The sequence below is a fragment of the Fukomys damarensis genome, unplaced genomic scaffold, assembly GCF_012274545.1.
Source record: "Fukomys damarensis isolate Sample0158 unplaced genomic scaffold, DMR_v1.0_HiC HiC_scaffold_41, whole genome shotgun sequence".
Classification (NCBI taxonomy): domain Eukaryota; kingdom Metazoa; phylum Chordata; class Mammalia; order Rodentia; family Bathyergidae; genus Fukomys; species Fukomys damarensis.
In genome coordinates this window covers 124,031-130,030 of record NW_022900953.1, presented here as the reverse complement: position 1 = coordinate 130,030, position 6,000 = coordinate 124,031, and the positions used below count along the sequence as shown (strand labels likewise).

General features: G+C 40.8%; 1 protein-coding gene across 1 annotated transcript in view; it reads left to right on the top strand.

The window, feature by feature from the left end:
* Positions 1 to 6,000, top strand: part of LOC104850040 (ATP-dependent RNA helicase DDX3X) — a 34,544-nt gene that overhangs the window by 6,450 nt on the left and 22,094 nt on the right. Inside the window, exon 2 of the mRNA XM_010606749.2 lies at positions 919 to 1,008. The gene's annotated coding sequence lies outside the window, so the exon portion shown is untranslated. The remainder of the gene's footprint in view (positions 1 to 918; positions 1,009 to 6,000) is intronic.

Here is a 6,000-nt window from a genome sequence, read left to right as displayed (position 1 = left end):
AGACAGGGTCTCACTATACAGTTGATACTGACCTGGAACTCACTATGTAGCCCAGGTTGGTCTGAAACTCACAGCGATCCTTCTGCCTCAGCCTCCCAAGTGCTGGTGTTACAGGCATGCACCACCACACCTGGCTTTTTCCCTATTTTTTGTGGAGAATGCATTTGTTGCTTTTATAGGTATTGCATTGAAACTATAAATTACCTTGCATGATATGGACAACCCATGAGCATAGATGTATTTCCATATATTTGTTTTTTTCATTGTAGAGATCTTTCATTTACTTTATCCTGAGCTATGTGTATGCCACAGCTATTGTCAGAACTGTTTCCTTGGGTTTTTTTACTTTTTTTCTTTTCTTTCTTTGTTTTAAGATAGGTTCTTACTACATAGTTCAGACTGAACTTAAACTTGTTATGAGGCCCAGGCTTGTCTTGAAATCACAGTGATTCTCTTGCCTCAGCCTCCTGAGTGCTGGAATTACAGGTGTGTGCCACCATACCAGGCTTTTTTTTTTAAGACAAAAGTTTTGTTGTATAGTTTAGACTGTCTAAACTCTCTCAGTAGGGTAGGCATGGTAGTGCAGCACCTAATCTCAGCATTTGGGATATTGAGCAGAAGGATTGCTGCGAGTTGGAGACAAGCCTGAGGTACATAGTAAGTTCGAGGTCAGACTGAACTACACAGAGGCAAGATCCTATATTTAAACAACAACTACAACAACAAAACCCTCACTCTGTAACCTGTGCTTTCCTCAAACCTGCATCAATCCTCTTGTGGGTCATGAGTGCTGGGATTACAGAAAATGTGTCAGCATCCCTGGTTTATCCTCCTTGTTCTTTACAGAGGAGTGATTCTTCAGGGGCCTGAATCATATAAAATTTACAAAATATAAATTCAAATCTAATTTGGTTTCAGCACAAGTTGAGGAGCATCTGTCTAAAGAGGATGCCATTTTCGGATGTCATGGATTGTTGAATGTTTTGTCTTAGCTGGACAGATAACCAGGTATGAGAAGGAATATGCACAAGGTATAACATGTAATTTTTCTCTTTGGGAATGCTTTGGGCCTAACACCTAACAATTATAAATGTGTTGTACACTGATGTCTTTGTTTCTTAGCTACAATTAATGAAGCATGCAGTTTTTGGACACAGAAACACCTCTCCTTGTTCTGCAGGTCTGTTAGTGTCAAACTACATGAAAGACTGAAATGTAAGGATAGGTGAAATCAAAATTTGCCCCAGCATTAGAATCTGCTCATCTATTATTGTGGCTCAGGCCTGTAATCCCTGAATTCTGGGAAGGTGAGGCAGAAAGATCACAAGTTCCAGCCTACCTGGGCAGTTTTGCAAGACTGTCTCAATAAAAAGGAGATGGGGATAAGGGAGCTGATCTCAAAGCAAGAGTCCTGGATTCAATCCCCAGTATGGGGGGAGTGCCTTTTATTATTTATTTGTGTTATCGGGAATTAAAGCTGGAACAGTCACACTGAGCTCATCTCTATCCCTTTTTATTTTATATTTTGAGACAAGGTCTCACTAAGTTGCTGATTGCCCAAGCCAGGCTTGAACTCAGAATCCTCCTGCTTACCCTGACGTTACCTGGTTATGGGGCACAGCAGACTCCTTATGGAGAATATTTCTAGGTTCTTGTTCTGAATAAAGAATTAGTTAAAATAAGCACAAAACGTACTGAAGTTTTTTTGTTTTTGTTTTGTTACCAGAGATCAAACTCAGGTCCTTGCACTTGCAAGGCAGGCAACAGAACCACTAAGCTAAATCCCTGGCCCTAAAAGGTACCGAAGTTTTACATTTACTAAACAGCTTACAATGACTGCAAGGTTAATGCAGGCCATTTTTAGTGTTTCCTACTCCTCAGGCTGATGTCAGATCTAGGTTATCCTATCAGAAATATGCTTGATCTCATGCCTGAAAAAATGACAGCAAAGGGCTAAGGATTTAGCCCAGTGGCTGCCCACCTGGGAAGCACAATTACAAGGTTTTGAGCTCTAACCCAAGTACCAGGGAAGAAAAAAAAAAAAAAAATGGAATTTTCTGGTTGATCCCAGGTGGAGGGATTGTATGTATGACTCCTAGATGTCCATTGACAGATCATGTCCACTTGCTGGTCATTTCCCCCAGGAAGACATAGATACCCATAACTTTATCTGGGGTACTGAGGGTGTGGATGTCTTTGTCTACATAAAGCTAAAGCTGGCAGAAAGGGGGTGTAGGCTTTACTGGGCATTATATGCTCTACAACTATTTTGGTTTTTGTATATGTGCTGTCAAAACAAGCACTCTATAACTATCTTGAGATGTTGTGGCTCACAGGCTGAGTTGGAGGTAGATGGGCCATCTGTTGGAAGACAGTGAGAAAGAATTTGGTGTCTCTATGTGAAAAACTGTTGAGCTGCTTAATAGGAGAAGGTGAGTGAGTCCAGTCAAGAGAGTCTGACTATAGTACAGATCACTAGTCTGGCTGTGTTACAGAAGGAATGAGTAAGTGACAGGTAGCAGGATGAAAATAAAATAACAAAAGTTTACTCCATGGGTGGGGGTCAATCACACCTAATAGCGGTGCCCTGAATGACCCAGTACTGGGCTACAACTCCTTCTTTTATAGGGTTTTACAACCTTGATCTCATTCAGGTGGTTACATTTCATTTTCACAGTTCACATTGCTGATGATCAAAACATGGTGGCGAGGCGGTTGAATTTCAACCCAGATGTAGCACTGCTCAAGTAAGGGAGGTTACCTTTAAAATACAACTAGTTATCTGTTCCAGCCCAGGGGAAGGTGGCGTGTCTGTCAGCAAGGTTAACAAGGTTCTTTTCATTTACAGAACCTTTTAGGGAGACTAGAAGCCTCCAGTGCCCGTTGATTCTGAGCTAAACAAATCAAATAGCAGAAGTTATTTTACACTGTAACATTTCATAGGGTTTTTTCTATAAAATTTTTTTTCTATCAGCTGTAGTACAGATCTAAAGCCTTGCATGGATAAACTTTATTAGCTTGAGGATTCACAACCCAAATATGAGAAGAAACAGATCAGAATATTTTCTAGTCTGTCATAAAAGGTGGACTCTGACAGCTATTATCTAGAAAGTAGAGATTTCCATGCTTCTTGTGATGAGGAAGCATTGTAAAGTGGGATATTAAACAGACTACCAAGATGCTAAGGAGCTGTGACCCTAGCAAGATTACTCACATTAGGATCTTATTTAAAATGAGTGCCATTTAAACTATGTTGAATTATGGATCAAGAGTAGTACTGGAGTCTTGGGTTTGTTGTGGGTTTTTTATTTTTTGTTTTGTTTTTTCAGATAGGGTCTCATTATGGAGTTGAGCCTAACTTGGAACTCACTATGTAGCCCAGGCTGGTCTCGAACTCACAGCAATTCTCCTGCCTCAGCCTCCCAAGTGCTGGGATTATAGGCATGCACCACTACACATCTAGCTTTTGTTTTTTGTTTTTGTTTGTTTTAGTTTTGTTGTTGTTGTTTGGTACTGGGTATTGAACTTGGGTCCTTGAGCTTGTGAGGCAGGTGGCAGAACCACCGAGCTAAATCCCCAGCCCTGTTTTGTGTATTTTTTTAGGTAGTCTCTCCCTTTGTAATTTAGACTGACCTTGAACTCATGGCAATCCTGCCCCAGCCTCTCGAGTGTTAGCCTGGAGTTTTGTTTTTGAAAAGAAGCCTGAGGTCTTCAGGGGTTCAAAATAATAGATTTCTTCTTGTGTATGGTCTTTTAACTTAGATCATTCAGGTAGAGCTTGCTTTGTTCTAGAAAGGTAACTCTAGAAGGACAGCAACCTACTTGGGAAATTTCCAAGTTCCCAAGTTCAATCTCTGGTACCACAAGAAAAAAAAAAAAAAAGATAAAGGTATACTAAACTCCAGGTCATATACTTGGATCCTGCCTGGTTTGCCCAGCAGAGCCTAAAATGGTTTATTCCACAAATCACTAGCAGATCCCCTGGCATCTTCCAACCAACTTGCACCTATACTGGATGACTTCAGCCAGCTGGGCAAACAGAGGCCATGCATGTCCTTTTCTGCCTCCCACATGGTGGGACATGCTAGAGAACTGTCCTGAAAATAGAAAACTTCCTATAAACTAATTCTTTGTTTGTTTTTAACTTCCTGAGCTATTCATCTTCCATTGATTTTTTTCCCCACCTTCTAGCTCCATCTTTTCCTGACAAGCAACATCAGAAAAAAAGTTAAAGAAGGGCCGGCGATTTAGCTCAGCGGTTTGGTGGCCTGCCTTACAAGCACAAGGACCCGAGTTCAATCCCCGGTTCCAAAAAAAAAAAAAGAAAAAAAGTTAAAGAATTTGAGCCCTCCAACAAATGAAAGCCTAAGAAGGAAATAAGAGACAGGAGGTGAATGGAACTCTCACAGGAGAGAGAGAAGGAAAGAAAACAAAAATAAAGCAATGATTTATTTGTTTATTGGCCTGAGTCCACAAATCTAGTTGGAGAGAGGGGTCGGGAGGGGAGAACACAAAACTGTGCCCAAAGGGCCTTACTTCCTGTCTGGCTTCACCAAAAATGTTACAAGGATTCTGCTTCAAGGATGGCTTTTATATTCTTGCTGACCAAACAAAGAATTGGTGAAGACATTTGCAAAAGGCAGCAAGGTTTTACATTTGTGAACGATGTTAAAAGTGGGCTGGGGGTTTAGGGGATTTAACTCAGTGGTTCTGCTGTCAGCTTTGCAAGCATAAATTCCGGAGTTCAATCCCCAGTACCAAAAAAAAAAAAAAAAAAGGACTGGGGATTTAGTTCAGGGGCACCACACATGCCTCACAAGAGGAAGGTCATGAGTTTAGACCCTGACACCCCCCCACAAATGTTAAAGATAAGCAGAAAAAATGTTCTTTGTAGAGTGAGTGTGAACCGATTAAAAGAAGGAAAAGTGTGCACTACCATGTGGACCCCTGAAAGAAGTTACAATGGCCACAAGGTTAATGACAAAGATCTTTATATCCCCTACTTTAAGATGATGTCAAATGTAGGACACCCTATGGGGTAAAAAACTGATAAATCTCACACCTAAAGAATTAAAGATAGCATTTTCTGATTGGTCCCAGGCACAGGGTTTGGAATCTATTCTGCATATCTGTGTTCTATACTTCAGTGATTAACAGACTATGATCACTTGCTTAGCTGACACCCTGTGTCCTAATTGCTAGGGACCCATCAGCTTGACGCCATGCTGCCCATTATCTCTAAAGGGAGTCTTATCAGAGGCTTGAATATTAGAACAAAGAGTATATATATCTTTTAATTATTGATATGGGATACTTCAGTATCACTATACAGATAAAAGAATCTTTTAAATGCAGTATAGAATAGGGGTAAAGGAAGTTGTCCAATTGATGGATGGCCCACAACTTTAAAATAGGATAAAGCTCAACCCAATAAGAACTAGAATAAGTCACCCAACTGTCACAGAAAAATATAATTTGTTTCCCCACTACTTCTAGAGTCATCCAAGTCCCCTGTAAGGTGATGGAACTATGCTTATGTAGGAGCCATCAGGCCACCTTAAGCACCATCATTCACTGTGTGGATGTTCTTTGCTGGTACAATGTTGATGGATGACTTCATCTCTCTCTGGGAACTAAGGGCAAGTCCCTCTTTTGATGACAGTCTTTTTCCCATTCTTTGAAAGGCCTGTCAAGGGTTTGCTGGCTGTTGAAGTTACTTTTCTCATTATTGACACAGAATATGCAAAACCTAAAGTTAGAGGAGGAACGATTATTTTTGGTTCACAGTTTGTAAAGGCTTTTGTCCATAATTAGCTGGATGCAAGGGAAGGTGGCATGGTGGAGGGGCATTACAGAGGAGAAAAAAAAAAAGCAGTTCATGTCATGAAAAGTGGAAGGCAGGATAAAAGCAAAAGCAGCTTGCTATGGAGGCAGGCTCCTTTCTGTCCATTGTATTTTATCCAAACTGCATACCTTAGGGCAGGTAACCAGGAGAGCCCT